General features: G+C 35.1%; 1 long non-coding RNA gene across 1 annotated transcript; it reads right to left on the bottom strand.

The window, feature by feature from the left end:
- Nucleotides 1–11091: 11091 nt before the first annotated feature.
- LOC112951369 lies at nucleotides 11092–25497 on the bottom strand. The gene is made up of 4 exons (XR_003250182.1): nucleotides 25434–25497; nucleotides 18301–18405; nucleotides 16070–16109; nucleotides 11092–11228 (listed from the first exon to the last, which is right to left on the bottom strand). It is a non-coding gene; the product is annotated as an uncharacterized LOC112951369 (long non-coding RNA).
- Nucleotides 25498–26103: the final 606 nt, after the last annotated feature.

Raw genomic sequence — 26103 nt, 5'->3', positions numbered from 1 at the left:
TAAAAACAGACCTTCAGAAGTGCATCTGTGTCTGCCTTTTTGTGAATGCTCTTTCCTCTGTCAAATTCCAGTCTTGCTGAAAGTCATGACACTGTTATGGGAGCCTTGAAGTCATAATGACACAGTAGATTTTCAAGCCATCTCATCCGTGTATTTAGCAAGATCCATTATATTCTGGCTGATCCTTTTCTTTACTACTCCAAACAGAAAGACTTTTGAGAGTTTTGCTTTCAACGGCAGCAGAGATAGAGCCATAGCTTCGATTTACACTTACAGACCATTTTTCATTAGTATGTGGAGCATATGGCAAGCTCATTATCAGGCAAGAAATTGCTCCTCTTTCTGAATTCTGTATGTGTAAAGAAGAGAGGAGATGTAGCTAGGGCATAAAAGTAGGGTTGGAATATGTAGCACCAAAAGTGCTTCTACATCCTCTTTTACTTCACATGACATACATTGATGAAGATCAAGATCTTTTTTCCCTGTAGTAATCCAAACAGACATGTAAGATCAGAATGAGAGCAAAGATCTAATTTGTAACTAATTTGTAAACTAATTTATATATCATTTTGTTAAAGCATGTGCAAGCAGCTTAAGTGTTTCATATGACAAAATGTTTGCTTCCAAAATCATACACATAACTGTGCACAGAACACAGATATTTCAATAGTGCAAAAGTGGGTTCAGAAGCAGAAATTCAGCTAAGAGCTAGGACAAAAAATGCAGCTCTCAGAAGCAATCACAGAATGGTTGAGTTTGGAASAGAACTTCAGAGATCATCTAGCCCAACCCAACTGCTCAAGCAAGGTCAACCAGAACAYGTTGCCCAGGCCCATTTCAGGACAGCTCTAAGAATGGATATGCCAACCTGTCTGGGTAACCTGCTCCAACAGTGACTACTGTGAGTCATCCTCCCAGTAGAAACAGTTTTCCCTTATGTTCAGACAGACCTTTCTGCATTTCAGTTTGTGCCCATTGTCCTGTTGCTGGACATCACCGAGAAGAACCTGGCCCCGTCTTCTTTATACTCTCYGTTCCAATACTTATATTGATAAGATCCCCTCTGTTGCAGACTTCTCTAGGCTAAAAGTCCCAGCTCTCTCAACCTTTCCGTATATGAAAGTTGCTCCTGTCTCTTTACCAGACTCACTCCAGTAGCTCTATGTCACTTGTACTGAGAAATCCAAAATTGAATAGAGTACTCCAGATTTTCATGCTTTCATTTATACTTGCTCTTTTCCTSTTTTTGTAAATGTTAAGATCCTGACCAAGAGGCAACTTCATTTTATGCAGTCTGATCCACTTATCTCTGCTTCCATATGTTAAGCACTCCTTCCCTTTGCCAGTGATCAACATCTTAAGATGGAGTAAAACTAGTTCRATGATCTGATGGAATAAATCGAGTCAGTTTTAGTAGATTAATCTGCTGAACCATCTTGCTGATCTCATTTGCCCTGTAGCCATAGAGGAGGAGGAATGCAAGGACATAGATAGTGGAAGACAATCAACTTCTCTATCTACCAGTCAAGTAGCATTGAACATAACGAAATATGATACAAAATATGTTTTCAACTCAGATTACCCCTTCACACCACAAGTAAAAATTCTGAGACTCAAATCTTTCTTAGAAGAAGCATAGAAATGATATCTAAGGACACACGTCCTCACAGATCAATGGCCTTATGAAAGCTTAATATATTTCATTACAACGAGTATATGTGTATGAGACAGTGGCATAATTGATCTTCTGAAGTTTGCATATCAGTACGGTACTGTTAGCACAGAAGGTATTACAGCTACTGGAAGTCTATGATTCTAATATCTTACTGCAAGAACAAATGTTTTTAAGAATTAAGTTACAMTACATTTAAAAAAAATCAATGAAAAACTTGCTTTAATGAATTTTAGATAGATTCATTGTAAAAAGATAATGTTTCCTGCAAATATTAATGCTATTACAAATGCAGGCTCATGGAGACATAGGATATTCAAACGCTTTGGTACTGAGACGATGAAATGGACAAACAGGATTTTCAAAGACCATTCTAACAAATAACATTCTCCCCCAGAAAGAAAGAGAGACGGCTTAAACCTTCTGACCTTATTTCCCATCTAGTATTATGCAAAATCATTGAAGTTGCCTTGCACAGTAAGAGTAACAGCGGGGAAAAGTGGAAAGTACGGGAAATCTAAGAAAATAAGTAATAGTTACGTAAAAACAAAGAAATATAATGAAAATAGGTGAACAATGATGGACATACATATACTATGGAGTATCTAAAATAATTCAGAAGGGATGTTTGCAAATTTAAATTCACATAACTTAAAAAATTCAACCTCAGTAAGAGAGTCACTCATTCTAATATTMATTTCAAACAATACTAATGCTTCCCAATTTGCTATGGCCTTCCCATATAAAGGTATCTTTATCAAATATGCTACAAAGAAAAGAGTTTTTATTTTTTTTTTTGAATCAATTAATGGTTAAGGAAATAGCTATTCAGGCTGAAGCACAGGAAATAAAATATACACTTACACATTTGGGGGGAAAAAAACGCTGAAAAATAAGTGAAAACAGTCTAGAAAATAAATATTTATTGAAATTTATTTTAAAGAACTATCTCTTCATTGTCTATCTATTGCACTGCAAAGCTAATGCTYGAGAACGGCAACAGGGAGAAAAAAATATACTAATCGAAAGAAAAAAGTGGAAAATTTATATTATGCTTTAGACTATGAAATACATACGTTACATACTAAATTTAGATTGGCTGTGATCCCATGCATCTCATTAATCTTGGCTTTTATACTTAGAAAGGCTGTTTGGAATAGCCTCGGCATGGTAGGGTCCTGGTCTAAGACTCTTAAAGTATTACAAAAGAGCAATAACTATGTGCACATACATATGCATATAAGTATATAGCATTATTTGTAGATGTTTACACATACAGTTACAAAACAAATAGGAAGCAATATAGCAATTCTACAAAATTCCACATATGCATTCATCTCGTCTTTCCTCTGTTTACTCAAAATGCAGCTGAACGATGAACATTCCATTAAAAAAAAAAAAAAAAAAAAAAAAAGCTCCTGTTTTAACTTGAATTTCCACAACTATGTCTCTACCTGCTTCTGTAACCCAACTGCCAAGATCTGCACTGAAGAGCCACTCTCTGGTAGACTACATAGGGAGAAAAATTCCCAGAGATGGGGAATTTCAGAAATTCAGGATTGACAGTCACTAGATCCTGCCAGACTCAAATTCCTCTGCCAGAGGAAAGTTGTTCTCCTCCATTCACTTGTTTCAACATTTGAGGAATATCTGTACTATATATTGAGTCAAGACAGCCTCAAAATGAACAAACTGTAGTTGTTTTACAACTAAAAGGCCTACCTACCTAGTTTGTGTTCACATTAAATCATGATTTGAGGGTTGTGGGGGGTGGATTTTATCAAGTTGTTTAAAATATAAAAGACTAAATTCATAACCTTTCCCAGAATTTTCTGAACGCTTCTGAAAAGTTTCCTAAATTATGCCTGTTCCTGCATTACAAAGAGCCATCTATGTTTACCACTCTTGTCAAGCTCAGAGAGATTTTACCTGGGCAAATGCCTGGGGTAAAAAAGTGTAGAAAGGAGAAATAAAAAAAGCCTGACAGAAATGGCAGCTAGACTGTTTTGTTTCTCTCACCCCAATTGCTTTTTTATTTTGATCCATTGTGTCCCACAACTTGACAAATGGTTAAATTAAGGAAGGTAACTGTAATTGAAGTGCGAATGAATGGCTTCATTAGTGCTTTCAGTCTCCATTATGAAGTAAAAATACACAGCTGAGGTTTGACATAAAAATAAACTGTGTTTAGGGTACACTAAAAGCCACTTTTATGTTTGAAGTATAATCTTGCAAACTAATACAAGTCAGCTGGAACACATTAGCCATTTCTAGCTGTCAAAATAATACATTTGGAGAGATGTTTTCTCCAATTATAGATTCAAAGACCAAAATTCCACTTTACTGCTTGAGTTCTGCAATGGGCCCGAAGTTACAGGTGAGGGCACTGTAAGCAAAAATAAAACCTTAGGACAGGATAAATGCAAATGCATTTGAAGTGAAGCATTTTTAAAAGGCATAAGAAAAATGTGCTTATTGAGATGTTAGAGAACAGTTACTCCCAAGTTGAAAAGCACTGAGTACTTGCTACCTAAATATCATCATTTAAAGAATAATTGAAGCTCTTTCTTAGAAAATTTATACTATATATCTTCAAATTAGAAATCTAAAGGAAATAGCTGCAGAATTACATTAATATAATCAAACAAGATTACATATGGGAACATAAATACATAAATCTGCTACCTACTGTGTTTGAACTAGGGTACAGTTTGAGATATGAATATATAGCAAGAGCAATGAAAATCCTAGCTCAGACTTTTCCCTCCTATGATTCTTTAAGAGACCTGACGTTCTCAAGTAGCTTTTCTTCTAAAGTACATGTAACTGTAGAACATTTATGTACTTGTTTCCCTAATGCAGAAATGTTCATCATCTGTACTCAGAWTTATTTGAAGTAGTACTTTTTCTGTTATAAATTGCTATATATTGCTTAAAGAAATTAGTACATATTTTCTGTCTTTTGCTTTATTTTATTTTTATTTTTATTTTTTTTTTACAAATGACAAATACATTGACTTTTCCATAAAATGCATAATTCCAGTTCAAATATTGAAYTGAATTGAGCAGGAAAAGGGCTTTGTTTAGTCATTGATGTATGTAACTGTTAAAGGAGAAAATATACATCAGCACCAAACTACTTCTCTGAATGTTAGAGGAACATTTTTTTCTATATAGTTGGCTCAGAATATATTTCAAAATTTTGATTTGAAATGGATTTGGTTTCTATTTAAAAGTTTTACACAGAATTTAGACTCTAAATTCAAAACAAACATTTATGACGCAAGATTTAGAATAACTAATGCATTTTTACAGAATGACCAGTACAAAAAACCAACCAAACAAAACCCAAAACACACTCTATCTTGTCCACAAAGCAGTATGAGACAACGATYGAGTAGGGCACGATCCATGTGCAAAAGCAAAACCGAGAATGTTGTATTTGCCTTCTTCTGAGTAAAATTCTTAAAAATAAACAAACAAACAAAAATATCCTAAAAATATGAAGATGGGAAAATACAAACCAATAAACAATTACAGTCCCTAAAATTTAAAATCTTATGAGACTCCATCATAAGAACAATCTGCAAATTTGATCTATTAAACAGCACTATACCAAACAATGTCACAGACTGCATGAAGCCATGTAAGTGCAAAACTGCTGTAGTGGAGACAGTCTTCACACACAGTCCACAACTGAAAAGACTGAATTTCTAGTTACAAGTATGCTATATTTCATGAAGCACTAGGAATAAGGCCCAAAATCCATGCTGTTCAAATATTCTGCTATTCCAATGTTTGTCGGCTCTATGTCATTGGGCTTTTAAATGCCTAAACGAGAGGAATTTGACCCAGGTTTAAGACTCYGAGATGCAAATGCAAACAGTTAACTTGGCAAACAGAAAGATGGATGCAAAGCAGGACTACATATGACATATGGGATTTCAGGCTGACTTTTTCATGGACGTTTTCCCTAGGCAGTCTGAACTCAAATGTTAGGGAATTAAGTAGTTTAAAGCAACCTACTAATATGTTGTAAATGACACTGCAGGTGTCTAAGTAGTTTGCTGTATGCCTTCACACAGYGACACAAAAGACTCATCTAACCCAAAAATAGATCCTAATGACATGTAGTAAGGTTGCTTGAAAACACGAGGAGGATAAGATACCAGAATCACTGTGATTGTGGAGCTGCCTAATCTCAGGATACTGCAAGAAGATGCTTGCCTTCAGGTAATCAAATATTCACCAAAGACCTCTTCAAAGATCCAGAGATGACCTTCATCTCCTCAAAGTAGRCAGCTTATACTTGTTTTAGAAAGGTGATGGTCCTTTTTTAAYCAAATATTTAGATTATCTCATCTTTCTGTCAGAAATAACTCACCTTTGGTCAAGGAAGGACACTATCATGCAACTGACTRATTTTAGCTTGGTTCCTCTTGGCCTCCCCTCTAGGAGAAAGCATCAGGTCCATTTTGGACAGAGGCTTCTCCTGCATGGATCCTATACATAAAGAGCCTAGGGCCTTTAGGGGTGGCTCCTGACCCATGTTCCAGCTGCACTTAGCCACTAGTTAGCTGCCAGGTCACCTTGCGGTGACAAGGAAGTGCCTCCCGAGATGCACAGAAACAGACTTTGAGATATCTGAGGTAAAGAATATGCACCCATAGAGTTTAAGGTAGATGAAAGCTGAGATGAAAGCTGAGAAGGACTTCTCAGGGCTAAAATTTTTACTTGGTCTCCAAGGAGGTTTTATTCCCTGTGAAGTAGCTCTTTCCATACATTGCTCCTCAGTAACTGTAATGTACCTCACTAATATTTTGAAAGTACAAGTGTACAAGTGCATATAATGAACTTGGTGATATAGAAAGTATAAAGCAATGAGTGAGGTAAACACAAGCTCTCCTTTGAACTCACTTGTCGCATGGTATCACCCCATGCTTCATGTTTTAAAAGTTAAACCTCTAACACTTGGCAAGAWCTTGAACTTGGTGTTAACCAAAAGATCTAAATGTCCGCAGTTACAGCAGATGTAGAAAAACAAAGCAAAGCCTTGTTTTTACAAGAACAAACACCACCTTTAAGACATAAATTAAAATCAATTGCCCAAAATAAAAATATCTATTAAAATTATCGCTATGATATCTGTTAGATACCATAGAATCTGAGTTTCTAGGGGGAAAAAAAAAGAAAAAAAGAAAAAGAATACAGGCCTACTCTCTTCTCAGTTACCATCTTCCCTCTTCCTCCATCATCCTTCCTCACTGCTATGAAATCAGGAACACAAAAGCTATTTGTGGTCCAAGTATCCTGCAGATCACATATTCCCAAGGCCCTGAAATATACCATAATGTACCCCATACRTTACGTCACCCACCTTCTAGTTTCCCATTTTTCTTATGCCAAAGTGGTAGAAATTATTTTTTTAAAGGAATACTATTAGAAAATATAATACAAATGTAGCAATTTGTGATGGATGAAACTCCATTTTCTTTATGAAATATTTAGATCACATATTTAATACCGAAAAGGTCACTTTCTATCAGAGCAGAACTAAAGAAACTCCCTTGAAGTAAACTCACAGCTAAGAAATATCAGACGTTTGATGTCAGGCTCTATGACAAGGAACGTATCCCAAGAAGGACACATAACATTAACAGCAGTTCACGACTGTAGTTCATTAACAGTTCACAACTGCCAGCATTACTCCACCAAAGCGAGCTCTAAAAGGAGGAGAACTTAGCTGCAGATAGGTGACTCTGCCTCAGTCAAGAAACCATAAATCTGTGGAGATTACAAACATACAGATGGAAGTAACTGGCATAAAGAAAGCACTGCTTATGATGTGGATGTCTAATACTCCAGGAAAGTCAACTCCCTTACATCAAGGTTTCATGCAGGTTTGAAGCTTTACTTAAAACTAGATTAAATTCACTATCATGGATCAAGAAGGAAAAAAAAACAATTGTCATGTTTAACACCCATTTCTGATTCTCTCCCAATATTTTGTTTTACTCAATGAGAATTACTTTGTTTAATTTGTTTGGGTTTGCTGGCCTGCATGACAAATAAAGCAGAATTAATTTGTCATCTCTTGCCATGAAGTTAGCTGCACATGTGTAAGAGTAAAGAGTAGTTTTTAGATTAAAATCAAAACATTGCCTTAGCAAGACTAAGGATAGATGAGAAACTGAACGTTCATGCAAACGTCTGAAACTTGGCTGATTTTTTGGCTGAGACATATGTACATTCACAAATTTCTACATCACATTTATACAAGCAATTAATACGTAAAGTTACCATGTAGCTAATTTATCATAATTTTAATATATTTTGATATAGCTTCTTTTTCTTGATTTTTCTGAATTTTACCCTTGCCTTGTTATTTTAAAATATTTATGTTGGTCCATTTACAGAGTTACAAAAAGTAAAGTACTTGCTATTGCAGAGAAAACAGACAAAAGGGTTAAGCACAAAAATAACTAAGCACCAAATTTAGAATCCTTTGAAGTGATAGGAGTACTGATTTGTGCGGGGGGAGGAGGGTGTGGAAATTAGTGTTTTTTTCTATAGCTACCTATAGAAGGCTATAGGTAGCTTCTAAGAATAAATAACAAAACACAGACAGGCACAGTCTCTTACTGCAGGAAATTTATTACATTAAGAGAAGTAGAAAAAGATAGCAGAAAAGTCTCTGCTAATTTTTTAGTTGGACTGAGTAAAAGTTCCACTRGAATTTTCCTTGGCACTTTTATACTGAAATTTGGGTTTCATTTTAAATACGGTGCTGGTCTTAACAACTGGTATCAAATTTAAAATCTGTCTGAAGAACAGAGCTAAGCATGGTGGTAAAACAATTTATGAAATGATGCATAAATAGAGAGTGCAGTTTCCCTATGAGACTTGACTAAACATACTGGCTTCTATCCAGACATCAAAATGTAATTAAATATGATTTGTTATGTATATTCATGGATTATTCACATCTGAATATTTTACTTGCTTGAACTGCATTAGCATATTTGGCCCAGATCTGTGAAATATTYTAAGTGAAAAATCAAATTAGAATGATAACTTTCTTTTTTCCTGGAGGAAAGCAGTTGTTCTTTGTCTACCCTTCCACATATCTAGTGCTCTTAATAGTTTGAGACATTGGATTAATGCTAGACCATTAATCTAAATATTTAAAATAGGAACAGATGGTGCCAATACAACACGCAGTGTGTGATTTTGCAGTAAGGAAAAAGCCCCACTATGGGAGCAAAAACAATATTCCATATGTTCAGGTTGGCGACAAACACTTTAAGGAGAAAATGACACAGGAGCGCAATTGTCACAATTCCTATATAAACTAATGAGTTATTAGATGATTTACAGAATTACCCAGTGCCAAAACTCTATTTTTTCCCCACAACCTTTGCCAGGACACTATTTTCAAACACACACAAAAAAGCACCCTGCTGAACCAGCACAAACCGCAATTTTTCTCTCATCTGTGCACCCCGTAGCAATGAGAAATCTCTCACCTTTGAACTCCTGCCAGGTTGTCCTTAACCTTTTCTATATTGCCTAAGACGTGTGTTTAAATAAGTGGAATCTAATGATTGCTTCTAGGCAAAGAGGAATGGAGATAAAACCAAACTGCAGTGTTCATGCTCACCACACAGCTTCCTCCCCTCCCCATTTACTCAGGCCAGCTACTTCTGTTGGTTTATAAACACTCTGTAAATATCAGTACGACAGAAACAACTTTGATAAAACGTTAAGGAAAATGAAGAAAACTCCCCCCAAGGCATTATCTTTGGCCATGTGGCTATATAGTCACTACTGCCTCCAATAGTAAAATATGCTTGTTTTGAYATTCTTTTACACCTCAAACTCTTTCCTCTTCTAACAGTTTGGTTTGCTCACTTATTGTGGCTTTTAATACCAAATTTTAGGCCCTTTGATGCATCTGCATTTTCATGAAACTTCCTTTTTGTGTGGCAGCTACCATAGCGGACATCAGTCTGACTAGGAACACGCAGGAGCCACAATAACTCCAACATTAATTTCACTGTTTATAACATCTCATTATCAAAGCTTAAAGAGTGCTTAGAAATTCTATAGACTGTTATGCTCTATTCAGTTACACAGATATGTTTAAAAAATTTAGAAGAACAGGGAGAAAATACTTGTTCTAGAATAAAAATAAAAGGGCATAAAGAAATATACCCAGTCAGTAAGAGAACACTACAACAAAGTTTTAAGTATAAAGAAGATGAAATGCATCCATTTCAGAATAGAAAAATGAGCAAAAATTATTACTTTCCTACTGAACAATCTAAATAATACAGTCTAATTTTATTTATTTTAAACATTTAGCATCCTGTAGCTATGGTAACAGTTTGCATTGCTGAATGCATCTTCGTTAATGTCCTCTTGCTGTAGTAATGCTTCCATCGCCATCTGGCAGTGGCAGAGTGAAAATTCTTTCTTGCTTGAGTGAAAATTCTTCCAAAGTACAAGAATCAGGCCATTTATTTTTAGAGAGATGACTGCCCTCACCCCTAGTGACTTGCAGAACCTCCAGTCAGAACCTCTGCACATTCAGCCATGAGATGTAGATGTCTTAATGAACAGGATAGTCAGCAGTATGAAAAATGACTGAATTAACACACTAATCAACTCTCCTGTTGCCTCTGAAAGATTATTTTCCAAGTTTTCTCAAAGAATGACATTAAAAAAAAAAAATCACATATCCCATCTCATCCCTTCTGCACTGGGTTGCAGGCATAAAATCTTCTCCATCAAGCAAATGGCAAAGAGAATTCCATTATTAATAAGCTGGGTTTTGAGAATATATCACACAAGGAGTGGGAAATCTTTCATTYCACCTGTAAACCATTTGACTCCCAAATTTCTAATACACACACCTAGCATTCCAAGCTTGAGGTCAAGTAGAGATAAGGAAATCACRATTATTAGGTCATGTTAGTAAGGTAAGAAGAACTCAGAGGGACCGCAAAATACCAAATACATATTATTAGTGAGCCAGGCTGGATAGATATAAGACTCCTTTCAATCGTGAACCTCCTGACTCCATTTTGACATTTTGACTTCTGACCTCTCTTCTAAAAGAGCAGATACTGTATTTGTGTCCCAAGAATAAAATAAAATTTATTTTTCAGTTCAGCAATAAGATAAATGTTACTGAACATTTGATTACATTAAACTCCTTTGCTCATGGCCTTATTTCATATACCCGGTCTTTAAAACTGATCGATTAATGCTTTATTACTTAATTAGATTTGTTCTTTAAAGTTGCATAAAAGATAGCCAAATTATTCTTCAGAGCCTGTGGGAAGATAAGCAATTACCAAACAGATGACAGAGCTTAGGATATAGTTGATAAATATTTTTTTATGCCTTTTCTATACATGTACCGAGCAGTAGAGCAGACTTAAACATGGAAACATGGAACCACTTTCTTCCACAGAAGTGAATCCAGCTTGTGTTACTACTCATTTTTCTCCTTCAGACGTCCTGAACATATGACCACAGAGCAAGGGTCCTCCTAAAGCAAAAATGTGCTTTCTATAAATATATAGCCATGTCTCTTCTTCAGTGTTCTTTCACTTTTTCTTTTGTTTTCTAAAAATTAAAATCTTTCCAAAAGAAAAAAATAAAAGTGAAAAAAAATAGTTCAGGGACCTAGCAGCTTAGGTTGGTGCTTGGAAACACTGGAGAGAGCAGAATGTAGCTTGACAAGAAACAAGAATGGAAGGAATATATTGATGGTGACAGTGGGAGGGTTGAGAGATGGATTGACTTTCACATTCTAAGACAATTCTGTAGGGTCTGAATACTTTGTAGAAGATGTTTTAAACTGAGCATATTTAACACAAACATATGGGAAAGAACTGATGTTTGGAGGGGGTAAAAGAATTTAGTTTTGCACTGTATCGAATACATCAGATTTCTCAGTCTAGACTCCTTAAGTTACCTTACAAGAATTAACTAAATGTCTGGTTATCTCTAATGATTCAACATCTCTCAAGTATGGATTCTTAACTAATTTCCTAGACAAAAAACATACAAAACATGCTTATAGAAATACTACCATAGGCTCTGCCTCTTTCACAAGGGACTGTTCTATATTTTTGCTTTATGMTTTTTGCACAAATATCCTACAAAGTAATTAAATATGAACTAAAATCTCTTTTTACATAAGGACTGCAAAACCAGCTCTCCATTAAATAACTAGTTTTTGTTTTCTTAGAGGAGATTATCATAACATAAGACTCAACTTTGGAAAGCTTAGATATAGTCTTTGAGGACGATAATTATCAATTTTCTCAGCAGAAAATTCAAAGATAGTATGCAGTTCTTTAGGGAAAAAGTATAATGCTCCAYTCAATTCTATTTATTTCTTTATAAAAGTATGGAAGTTTAAATTGTATTGAGATCATTAATCTCCATCTGTGTAATAAACTCTTTCTATATATTTATTATTCTATATATATTATCCATGTTAGAATTCTTATAAACGCGAGATTTTCTTCCAAGAAAGAACTACCTTTGAAGAAAGAAGTGTTGCTTCTTACAGACTCTTTTAGAGAAATTTGATAGAAAAAAAAAACAGAAGAAACTCAACATATGAGTTATCAAAATAGAACAGGAACTATAAAGCAGAACTCTCAAAGCTACAAACTTACTGGATAGAAATGAGAAATTATTTTCCTCACCTGAACAGGAGGGGGGAAAAAAAAAAAAAAAAAAAAAAAAAGCTTTAAATGGTGAAAGGAGAAACCTACGCAGGAATATTTAAATACCTTCCTGTCTGGTTTGACCACTCAAGGTATGCATTTCACATTCCTAATTGTGATACATGATATTCTGCACTATTATGCCAAAGTTAGAAATATTCCGATTTCTTTTTCTCTGCCTCACTCCACCTTCCCCAGTTAAGCACTGAGAACAAGGAAGTGCCTGTTACAGGAATTCAACAACACACTAAAACATGTCTATTATAGGTGCTAAAATAGGTGTCTAACACTAATCAGATGACTGGCAAGCATCAGCATCTGCTGAGGCCAGTGTCTCTCTACTAAGCCTTGACAGGGAGGGGAAAACTGGCCTACAGCAACTGCTTATCAGAGTGAGGAGAGCAGACGTGCTGACCTGCCCCACTGTTCTTGCTCATCCACAACCATCCTAGGAAATCAGGCATAGCTTGTAAAACTCAGTGGAACTGCAACACCAAAGAAGTAATGTTGTGTAGGCATCATCCCTGCATTTCTGAAGGATTAGACTGGAATTTAGTTCCTGGCATGTGGGTTCTCTCACCTGACCCATAGAAAAGGCAATAATGTTTTGGTAATACTCCTTCCTGAGGAGGTAGATGCACAGGAAGGATGCTTCTTCTCTTTGGCTGACATTTGACCATCAAGTCCATGACTAACAGTCATCTCCTCACAGTACATGTAGAATCCTATCACAGTGCTTGACAACAGAAATCTCCCTAACTACTATTAATTAGAATGATAAATACCTCAGGTATTTATACCTCAGGTATATATAAAACAGGTAAAAGAAATAGGTTTTTAAGAAAGAAATAGATACATTTCAGAAGAAACAGGGTACATTTATGAATTTATTGTAACAGTAATAGACTAAAATTCAAAAGGATTGAAATACCAGAATACTACTTTTTAAAAAGTATTAAAATTCACACTCTACATATCAATTCTCAAAGTCTACCCTACTTTATTATTAAATGTTGTCTTCCATTATTTATAACATAAAAATAAAAACCAGCAAATGGAATAAAATCCACTCACAGATTCTAAGTATCTATGTCCACAGAAAAGATTTGCTCAAAAAGAACATTAATTCTTAGTAAATTGCTATCTCTAATCCATCACATTAGGGCCGTGATGTTGTTGCAAATTTTATTCAAAAAAGAAACAGCTGATGTTGTAACACCTATTTTGCTTTCACCCATTAGCATTTACAATTTGTACATTTTCCTGAACTTCCCTTTGGTGCATCCACTCTTGGAAGCAGCAATTCATAAATATCTCAAAAGTAATGTAAGAGGTGTTCTCAAATCCCATTTTAAAATACYTTTTTATGCTCACCTGAACCCTGGCAATGGCTAAGATGCTCTGGATGACTCTCTTGTCATGATGATTGACATTCCTCATGCTTTCATGAACTCTTGTCACTTGTACAGATAACGGGATCTTTGTTGCTAAGCAGGATTTCTAGGTGCTATAAGGGCTCTCCAGAAGCCCTGAAGTTTCATTATTCCTCTCCATATAACTGGTATAAAAATGAGTATTSCACAGCCATTCACACTATTAGCCATATTTACAGCACTGAGATAAAGAAAGCAGATACTATAACCCAGAGGTGGATGCCACTCCACCACAGGCAAAATCAAAATGGACAACTCTCTAAAGCTGCAAGGGCAGAAGGTAACTATCATTTCCTTAGCTGTTGTGATGGTTATTTGGASACATTACAATTGCACATATAGGGGAAAAAAAAAAAATCCTCCACTTAAAGTAAAACTGAAGATTTAATCCTTCCCTTGGAATTGCAAAAGCACCTTTTTTTCTGGCCATCTTAGTAGTCCATACACTTTCTTTCAGACAACTCTACTCAATATTTGAGTGTCATGACTACACAACAAAGTTATCCTGAAAATTAATGGCAATGTTCTGAACCTTCGAATAAAAGCAATTCAACCCCAAAGGTCATCAGGAAAGAACAGACAAACCTCTATATCTTAATTAGTCCTCCATTGTCTTACTCCATGTTCTTCTGCAACATGGAGTTACTATGTAAATTATTATTATATAATTATTATCTAAATAAAATACAGTTTCTTCTATGTTGATAAAGTGAATTTAGGTGTTTCCATAGTTTGGGAAGAATCACTCCTCTGAAAGGCTAATCTTTCTGTTAAGTGGGCCAGGCAGAGAGAGGTCATCAAAGCAAATGTATTTCTTGTTATTTCACAATAACAAGAAAATAATTATCCTGACCACAGGCCTCATGTGTCAGTCAACATCTTGAGGATTAACTTAATCCAACACAAACGGATCTTCTCCTAACAGAAAAAGGATTTGATTTCACTATCAAACAGATAATATTTATTCTACCTTTGCATTTATGCTCTTAACAACCTACCTAGAGCAGTTAACCTACGAGATCTGAATGCTAAAGTGCCATTATCAAGAGGAGTGAGTATTCATTAATCTGTTGAGAATTTGCTGGTCTTTGTTCTTGCTTTTAACTGTAATAAGAAAAACTATCTGATCATCATGACAAATACAAATACAGCTTTGCTTTCATAATTACCACAGCTATTCAGAACTTGAAAATATGACTTGTTTGTTGCTGTAGGCATACCACCCAACTCTTAAGGGTGTCATAGAAACTAAGAATGAGTCACTGGGTAGGGCTGTTCCTCCTAAATCAATAGCTAACTAATAACTGAGAACAACACAAAGAAAAACTGCTCTAACAAAAATATACTGCCTATTTGGCACATCATTTGCCTTTCTATATTCTTCTTGATAACTGAATTCAATACATATTTTTTATCTCTTTAATCTCTGTGCCTTGGGTACTACTCATTACATACCTGTCTTATAAACACTGTGAATTTGTACCTGTTTAACAAGAGAGCAAAACGGTGATCCCTATGTCAAGAAAAAAAGACAGACTTCTTTTGAAGAATTTCTGTGCTTTTAAGTGAAATGTCTGAATACTACACACAGAGTATTATTTGAAGTGGTTTCCTGCCTTTAGAAACAATAAAAGATCTTTGTTTAGCAGCATTTTTTCCCTTCATTTTACAAGAAAAATCTTTCTGACCATCAGTCTGTGTTATGCAAGGCTGGGTACCTTCTCCCGATGTCATTCAAACTAATCTAGATTATGCAAATGGAATTGAAGTTCACGATATTTTTCATAAAACTTGACCCACAAAATAAGTCAGTCAACTATCAGCTCTACAGCATTATCTTTTCAAAAAGGTAGCACATTGTATGATTTATTACAGTAGATTTTTTTTAATGCAAAGATGATAACCCTCTCCCCATCATCATTTTTTTTCTTCAAAATCCTTTGTAAGACAGCCTAAAAATAGCTCATGGATGACAACAGGACTTCAGGTTTGGTAATGGGATATAGGACCTGCTCAGTTTAAACTCAGTCTCATTGCGGGCAAGAGTAGCTACAACTTGACCCGGTAACTTTGCTTTGACTAATAAAAAAAAATTGGAAGATGTGTTTGTACAAAAGCAGCAAATAGCAGTACCAGACATCATAATATGACTGAGCACATTCTGTGTTAAGACTAGTAAAAAGGGAGAGACAAAGGAGAAAGGGAAAATTACATACCACTATTTGTGTTTGTTGCTGTCCTCCCTCTTCTTCCATCCTACAAAACAAGATTCCATACAGCAAGCGTTATCTACCTACTAGGAAGCAGGAGGCAAAAAGACTGTCAATCAAAGGAGGTATTACATACARTAAACTTCCACCCTTTCTCCCCTTTGTCATCATTTTAAAAAATTTGCTGTAGAATTAGCAAATATGCTATTCTGCAGATAAGTGTTAATATAAAAAGGGGAGAGAGGGAGGAAGATAGAAGGGGAGAAAACAAGACTAAGAGAAATACACTTACTGGTTAATAATCTTATCCTTTTTTATATCATGTTTTCTCCCATCCTACAAAGCAAGATTCTATACAATAAGCAGAAGTGTCGAGAAATGAAAAAAGGAAATAGACTTCCCTTCATGGGCAGCCTAAGGAAAGCTTCCACTAAAATCATCCAGATAAAGTAATATGTCTGGCCGATAACAACAGTGACAAGAAATGTATCAAATACCACATCTCAGTTTTGTATATGTCAGATGTTGCTGCCTCAGTCCTTTTGCAATACACTGCTCATGCATAGATAGATAACTGCATTTTTTTTTTTTTTTTCATATCATTGGAAAAATCTTCACAGCACAAAGTAAGGCTTATTCAAGTACTGCTAAAAATGTCCCTTCACATAGAAGAAAACTTCCGCTTCATATGAGCTTGGTCTAGGTTAAGGAGATGTGAGCACATGATGACAACTGTTGGCTCCTGTGAAAAGAGCCATCCTTTTCCATCTTTATACCAAGAGGTCTACTTTTATGTAATGCTTAAAACTGAAGGAAAGAAACATACTCGATACAGAGAACATCTGGAAGTACAGCCAATTCGGAAAAAAAATAAGGAAGTCTGCCTCTTTGCCCAAAAGGTGTTTGAATAGAAGTAAGAGGTCAAAGAGAGGTCTATGGGCGGTGGGGGGGGGAGGAATATTTAAGCTGTGAAATAGACTGTCTTTTTCCTATTGCCTGTCAAGCCACATCCTGAAAACACTGACTCCAAAAACTTCCTGAGCACTTAGAATACTTTTTCATGACCTTACTGAAAAGAATTAACAGCCAGTAACTACAGAGATCATCTATTGACAAAACTGCCCTAAAATAAGAGAGCTCAATAGCTGTAAAACAGCTGTAATGCTCAATAATGCAACAACAGTTTTTTCCTTATTCCTAAGAAAATCATGATGAAAAACTAAAAAACAGAGGAAGATGAGTAAGGTAAAGTGGTCACAGATGAATTCAAGAAGATTGAAAGAATATCTAATGGAACAGATACCTTCCTGCAGAAGATTCTTTTCCTGATTTTACAAACATTTATAACAAGAAGTGTTGAGAAAAATCCTGAATTACTCCTCCATATCAGTTCATACCTCAGCTCAGTCACAAGGCTGTATGTAATAAACACACTTTACGTACATACTATATGTTTGCATACTACATAAACAACTTGTAACTAGTCTGTATACTATACAAATATTTGAAAATATTACTCTCTAATTTTTTTAATCATCAAAATAATGTAATAATTCTCTTAAAATATACAGTTTAATTATATACAGCCCACTGACTGGGCTGAAGCTCCTATGTGAACTGATAACTATATCAAATAAGAAAGTTTAAACATAAAACTTCTTCTGAAGGCTCCTTTAATATAGTATAATTAATTCACAAGGAATAGACTAAGAGCAAGAAGAACCAGCAGTATGATTAAAGAAGAAAAATCCAAGAAATGACTGAAAGTCAATTTTCATTTGCTATAGACTTGCTTTTTACAAGAGTAAAAGCAACCAAAGTGAACTTTTAAGGCAGGCTGAGGAGCAGGAAAATCTAATACATAAGAAAGTAAACTCAGCAGCAGAGTAGCTGTTAGAAAAGTAAAATGTTCCATCAAACGTACAGAGCAATTAAAATACATTGAAAAAAACCTATATTATTTATGTGCTTTATAGTTACAAAATGTTTCATAAAATATCCTTTCCAGGTAGCAGAAAGCAGATGCTCACTGACAAAGACATGTTCAGACAATTAAGAAAACCAAAAGCCACAAATCTCTAGAGAGCAGAATGTAGCAGCACCATTGAGTYGTCCTCATACCAGATATATATGACATACTGGATCCTGTAACTACTGTGTGTATATAGATTATATACCACCACCATAACCAAACCATTAACCTCAGCCTTCCTAAATATGCTGTTCATGACAGTTACCTGAAGTAGAGCTTTTAAGAAGACTCATGGTCAGCAGCTACAAATCCGGAGGACACACCACCTCTGCTATTGTACCTCCTGAAAGACTTTCAAAGAAGAAGGGATCTGAAAACAATATATGACCAGAAGCTGTGATACAGTGCCACAATTCTGACTTTTTGACTGTAGAGTCTCTTTTGACTTCACAGCCACCTTGACCTCCAGTCAAGTCCTGTTTGAGTATCTCAGTCACTGGAGATAGAGATTAGCTGGCTCTGATTTGTTCATACGAAATCAAATTCCCTTCAGTCATACACATTCGATTTAGCATGAATATCCTAATAGACCCAGCAGTCAGATTACATCAATGTTAAAAGCAGTATTCTGTCAGATACATGATACCTGCCCAGACTCATCAGAGTAAAGCCTGTATAATAGAATAAATACTGTATAAATACAGAATCCTAAGGGAGGCCCAAAGTTCTCTGCATAGTATTAGCAACATAAGCGTAATGCTCTTGGGGACATAAACTCCCCACTCAGTCATCTTCACTCCAAATAATGCATATCATTTTCTTGCCAATTACATATTAATGGCCATAAAGTCTACAGCATGCAAAATAAATTTGCCATTCACTTTTGCTGCCTGGAAGACCTGTTAGAATAAAAAGGAAGACCTGTTAGTCATAAAAAAATGCAAATAATTCCTGCAATGAGAAATTTTCTCCTTGAAAAAAAAAAAAACACAAAAACATTTATCTTAATTAATAACAGTTTTACTGAAAAGAAGAAATAGAAACTGCTATCACTCTTTTTCCTTGCATAAAAAAGATAGGTTTCAGCCACCTCTGAAGGTACAGAAGCTTTATGAAGAGTGTCCTGTGTTTCTCTTTCAGGAAAGATTTAACATGCTGAAAATACCTCCTGATAGACTGTACTCAAAACCAAATGGACTATTTTTTTTTTGGCAGTAAACAGTATATACTAAATTTCCTGCAAATTCATCTCAAAATAACTAGAAAGACATTTCTGCAATGGAAGCTCTCCCTTTTCAGAGCTTTCCTACAGATCTCCAGGAAATTGTCATTTGGTAAAGTTTTCAATCTACATAGTCTTTGTACAGCAGGTCCCAATATGCTGAGTAGAAGACAACTGTAATTGGGGATCAGAAGCAGGCAGCATAGAAACACAAAGAAAAGCAACTACTTCAGTGACAGGGACCACCTTTTGTATTTGGGATGCACTCTATTTATCAGTGAATATTTACAAAATTAAAAATAAGGTATGAATTTAATAAAAAAAAAAAAGAGACTAAATGGGAAATACTGTTAAAATGAGATCACCTACTGGGCAGTGGAGGGAAAGAACAGCTTCTTCTGACGTAAAGGACATATCAGCTGTCAAAACACTTGGGAAAAAAATGGGGACTTGAAGGAAGCTGTCGAGACACATTTTGGTGATTTAACGAGAAAAAGAAAAATCCAATTCTGTCCTAAAATTGTAAAGAGACTATATTCACCTTTATCCACAGTCTTCATTTGACCACAAGATCAAACACAAGACCAACATCTGAAAATGACATTCAAATAACAGAAAGCCTATTTTCCTTGAAATTCTATTTTGCAAAGAAGAGGAAAATTAACTGCTCTGTTAGAGTTCCAGTGCTATTGGATGACATGAAACAGTTGGAGATTGTAGAACATGTTTCTCCCTCTTATCGAAGAGACTGAGGCAGTCTGTAATATAAGGGCCAGTAATGTCAATAAAAACCTTGAACAGGATTTTTTTTATTCTTTCTTTGCTCTATTTAAGAGATGTATGGTATGTACAGTAAGGAAAGTAAGGAAATATACTGCCCTACCTTACTGCTGACCTCTAGAAACAAAAAACTCGGGCTCAGAAGCCCAAGAACACCCATGACCTAAGATGTCATGGTGTGTGGCCGTTTACACATTTCATTTTAAAATTTTCTTTCTGCCTCCTCCACTCTAGGAGGAGCTGTATCACTTGTTGCACGGAAAGCTATTTTGTGGATTAAAAAGGGGACATATAAAAGTAAAATTAAAATTAAATTTGAAACATAGCACAGAAAAATTTTTGGGTGAGGAATTATCTGTCTCAGAAAGATGTGCATAAATAGCAGTATTGCAGTTATCACACAACAAAAGCTTTTCGTCTGCTGGTGAATGTGGAAAGAAAGAAAGAAGGAAGGAATAATCTACCTATTATATGTGTGTATTGAGCTCAGCTTTAAGTCATTTACTTCTACGTGGAGACTGCTCAAAAAAGTTTAAAAAATACGTATCTACCATAGTGACAATATTTGTTACATGAAAAAGACCAGACATCTTTCTCACTTTTCAGATGGATATCCAAACAGCTTTCACAAGATCACAGAAATTTGTTTCTATTCTCTAGAGTCTTTTTAACTGCTAAGATGAAAATGAAATAATCTGCATTCCATTAGCACTCTCTTGACCATTTTACTCTGCAGCTGGATGTTTTTTGGAAATAGTTCTGAGCAATTTCATATTGCAGAGATGATAATACTTGCACAAATGCTGGTACATTTTCTGAATGAACTAATGTTTTCTAGGAAGTTCAGAAGCAGAACTGAAGTAAGGAACATCCAGTGTTGGTCCTAGACCAGGGATTTATTGTCTGGTTGAATTAGGTTTAATGAGTAGAAAGCTTTTTATGCAGGTACTTATCAAACATATAGTTCAACATACACCTTTCATAATTGTTTAGAAAGTTACCTAACTGGCCCAAAAGCTTTCATAGCACAACCAAATTTATTAGATATGCACATACCAGTTCACAAATTGAAATATAATTAATAATTATTCTCTAGTCACAACAGTTAATCACTCACTGTACTATAAACAGGCAATGCTTCAAGCAAATACCAGTTGTAAAATGCAGCACTGTAATTAAATGAGTTTATCTTATTTATAAATTGGCACCTTTTGCTATCCCAAGTTTGCTTAATAAACAGCTAGAGTTCAAAATACCATGTTTATTATTTTAAGTCATTTGCACATGAAGACAATTATGTTCAAGGTGCCTTGGGGAAGGAAGAAGATATCAAGAATTCCCTATGCTATAAATACTGTTAACTGCAAGGCTGACAGGATATGGTTATGGGGATTGCAAGCCCTACAAGACACTAGGAAAAGGCTCTATCAGGCTGATTCAAGAAACGCTATGATAAGACCATATTATCACTGACTTGTGATAAAATTGTCCTGTGGCACTGACAAAATTCAGAAAAAACCTCCCTAAGAAAGGATTCCTTAGTTATTTGACAATCAGAGAGCATGATTTAAATTTCCTTTCTGTTTTTAGAGGACACAGTGGGTTTCTGTACCATGCCTAGGCTTCTGAAGTACTACTGCAATATAAATAACAGTTCTAACCATGCAATCTTCATGCAAATCTTTTTGGTTGCAGAGGTTTCTGGTTTCTCTATTTTTTTTCAAAAAAAAAAAAAAAAAAAAAAAAAAAAAAAGACTACTCACTTTAATTCAGTTCCAAAACAAAGTATTTGCCTTTGCCTTTTTGTTTGTTTTAATGTTGCTTGCCACAGAACTTTCTGTTAGAGGATATACACTGAATGATACTCTTTCTAATGCAGAGCATAAATCTAAGAGAAACCAACAGAGTAACATCACCACACTTCAGTGTAATGTTCAGCATGTAGTGGCTATCATGAGAGACAGGAGAGAAAAAACTCAAGAAACACATACAAAAGCTTTTATGAAAAAAATGAATGGGAACGTGTGATGTGAAAATATGCTCTACACTTATTCTATGTACGTTCTACATAGAATATCAGAGAGATAATGACAAGGCACCTAACCTAGATCAGAAAGTGTGAATCTCATATGAATGGAGAGAGGATGTGTACTTGCAGGAAGATCTTATGAAAAGATGGAAAAGAGTCTGAGGAAAACTGGACAACAGAATAAGTTTGTATTGGTCAAGGCTGACTTCAAAAGAAATGAAAACAAGATAATTAACAGAGCAGTAAACATTAAAAAGTGCTAAAAATAGACTTTAAGAGGATATAATTAGCTACACCATCTAACTTTAAAGAAATCTCAGTATTTCTATGGTTCTCAATAGTAAAGTGCTCTGAATGCCTACAATATATTTCAGAAGCTCAAAAAAACATGACATAAAGCCATGTATTCAGACTCATTTAAATACCTAGGTATTTTAAGACTTAAGGTATGATTTGAATAATGAGGTCTTTGTGTATGTTATAGTCAATTCAGTATTATATGCTGCTATCACTGGACTGTATCAAAACATCTTGTCCTTCCGCCCGTTCTCTTTTATTGTTTTCTTTCATTGCACTGTATGCTAACAATACACGATATCACAAACAAACCCTGACTTACAGGGAGCTAAGGTGATATTAGCATCAGTTCTAGAAGAGTCGATTATACCCCCACATACGAAGACTTACTATATGATTTATTAGATTTTTCTTTAAAAAAAAAATGTACTAAAATGATAAGAACACATTAAGTTTTGACATCTTGAACATTAAATTTTAACATCTTAAATTTCAGGTTGGCATTTTGACCAGTCCACATATCAGACAGCTGTCGAGTGGTACCTAATATGCATCAGCAATTATTATAGGTACAGCACAGATGATTTGGTTACGTCTTTTTTTAACAAAAGGGAAAAAAAAAAAAGAGAAAGAGAGAACTGTTTGTTCTTTGCTGAAAATTCTCAACAACAGGTTCAAAACGAAAGAAAAGGAAACATGCCAGATGGAAAATGAGATGTGTACTTATTACCTGTGCCTCTTAAGGTCCTTTCTGCTTTTTAATTCCTAAACAAAAGACAGTGCCTGTTACAGTAAGCATTTATACTTACAGTATACTAGCATAAATATTACTTACTGTTCATAAATTACTGCAACCTGCTCTGCAAAATCAATGATTATATACTTGATGTCCACGCATTCCTATGGTCCTGCTATAGCTCTCCACTGGGTTAAAGAATGAATAATGAGCTATATCTTCCACATGTTACTATCAGAAATATCATCTAATACTCCTTTGCTGGATGGTTTTTCTAATTGACAGGCTTCCATTTAGATACCTAAAAAAGGGTTCCAAAATGTTTATCAACTGACATATTTAGCATCTTCAAAAGTTTTCCCCTGCCATCTCCTCAAAACCCTAACAACAAAAATAGAGATGTCACATTTTGATAGCTAGGTAAGATTGGAGAAGATAATTTGAATCTTAAATATATTTTTCAGCATGTTCACATTTGCAACACTTGAAGTGGAAGATAAATCCTAATTTTGATAGCTAATAAGGAAGGACAGGATAAGGCATTCTAAAATTAACCTACAAAGCAAGATTATATTCACTACACTGTATTCAGAGCCACTAAATGAATTAAGCAGCCATCATATTTATCAAGTAAATAAAAAAAATCAGTTCTTCATGTGTACAAAACTATTCTAGGTTAAATGCTTTATGAGTCTAGACTGCTTTAAGTTTTCTATTTCAAACTTTATCTGTACTGTAGAACAGTACATTTTAAGACTTCTGATCCCATTGTCTCTTTTCCATAGGCCTTGCATAAAAAAACCCTTTTGAATGGATTTCTATCTAAAAAATAAGAATAAAAATTTTTAAAAAAATAAGAATAATAAAAATTTWAAAAAAAATCAGAAGTCAGATTTTTTTGAGTTAACACTGTAATCATAAACTCACTGTAGCAAAGCTACTAGAAGGCAAAATATTCAGAAATGAACTGCAAGGCATACACAACCTGCGTTGCTCAACAACACTACTCACTCTAAATCTATCATTAGGCAATGAATGGCATGGATAAACCCCTTAGGATGATAAAGAGCGTCATATCTACATGCATATGAGGTTACATACTTTTCTCTTGCATCTCATGTATGAACACCCTTTAAATATCCTAGAGAACAGGCTAGATAACACATATTAGTAGAAGAAGTAATACCTCCAATTGTATATCACCAGTTTCTGAAGTTATTTATCAGTCTATGCGATCAGGATCCCCTCTCCTCTGCATTTTTTTCAGAAGCGCAGAACTCCATTCCTGACCTCTCTAACAGCTGTCTGCCCAGATGCCAAAGCCAGCAGCCACAGTTAAATTCTTCCAGGTGACTGAGATTTAATCAACTAGGAAAAAATTACTTCGTTCAAATGTCAAGATCTCTGATGTTATCCCAAGAACATTATTGGAATATTCTGACCTTTGCAAGGACCCAAAGTTGGATCTAATTTGAAATCACTAAATTGCAAATAGATWGCAATTGCTTTTAATATGCAATCACTAGAAGGGAAAAGCAGATCCCTGAAAAAACACAGCTGTTGATCATGCTCCAGATGGCTCAAGGAAGGAGCAGAGAGGACAGCCTGAAGGGGTGTGTGTGTGTGTTTCTGAGATAAGGCACTACAAACCAAAAGACTTGCAAAGTCCAAGGTATATCTTGGAAAATCTTGAGGGAAAAAAAAAAAAATACTGAAGTCCAGTTTAAGGAAACTTCTCAGAGTCTTTCTGGTTTAGACCAAAAACAGTATTAGTGAACTCTAGCATTTGCATCTCAAAAGACACAAGTAACCTGGCAAAAAATCAYCTAAAGAGGAATATTTAACTTAATAACAATGTCATCTTAGTCAAATGAGCTGTAAAATTTTAGCAAAAAAAAAAAAAAAACCCACAACAATTAGCAGTCAAGTGTAATYGAATGTCCCATGCCATTTAAAACACCAAACAAGTTCAAACAAACACCTTCTTTCTATGATCTGACTGTAGTCAACTACTTTTATACTGATATATAGGGAAAGAGAAATTATTTTTGCAACCCACAGACACACCACATCCACTGCTTCATCTGGTGAAAGAAAAGAAAAATGTCAGCACCGAAGAACATCTTAGTATTTTAGATTACATATCACGTGCTAAATTCAAGTCTACTCCCACTTTGATTCAAAGGAACCTACTCTGTATCTAAATATTTGAGAGAAATTTGGCTCAAGTATAGGTAACCTAAAGGTTCACATTACAAATCATCACATACAGGAATATTCAGTGTGTAACACCACACCTCTAACACCAGAAAACTACTAAAGAGTATTACGTACTTTGAGATGATTCCCAGTATGTTGTAATACATAAACAAAACTGAAGGTAACATATTAAAGGGATTAAAAAAAAAAAAAAAAGTAAAGAAAAAAAGAGTATTTTTGAGAAAGGAAGCAAAAGGCAGGGAGAGAACTGTTCTCTCTGAGAAACTGACTCCCAGTTGGCAGTAGAAATATCAGCTGTTTCTGAATGAAGACAAGAGGAAATCAGCTGTTATTAATATAGAGGGTTGATGGCACCCCACTTCAAGGCAACTATGTGTCTAAGAACACTAAATCTTTCGGACATAGTGTCTCTGTATGGGACTAACTCAGCCCAACAGGACATACTGACAAATGTTAAATCACTTGAAGTGTTTGAAAGTGACCCCTACAGCCATATAAAACCTCTTATATGAGGTTATGGAGCCAGTAAGACCATAGAAGTATGAGAGAAAATAAGTGATTTATTTATTTATTCTTTTGCAGTAGCAATCAGAACTCACTGTTTCAGGCAAGAATTTGATTCCTGGCCATGTTTTAAGCAGGCTTTCTAGAACAAGGCTACGGAGTAATCACAAAATGTTTTGTTTTATACATATATTTTCAGCCATCTGATAATTGCCTTCTTCCTCAGCTGACAAGCTCAAATTCACTATATATTATTTTTAAGACAATCTATTGAAACCAA

The sequence above is a fragment of the Nothoprocta perdicaria genome, unplaced genomic scaffold (assembly GCF_003342845.1).
Source record: "Nothoprocta perdicaria isolate Ctin4 unplaced genomic scaffold, notPer1 scaffold_348, whole genome shotgun sequence".
Lineage (NCBI taxonomy): Eukaryota > Metazoa > Chordata > Aves > Tinamiformes > Tinamidae > Nothoprocta > Nothoprocta perdicaria.
This window is presented reverse-complemented; position numbering and strand designations above follow the sequence as displayed.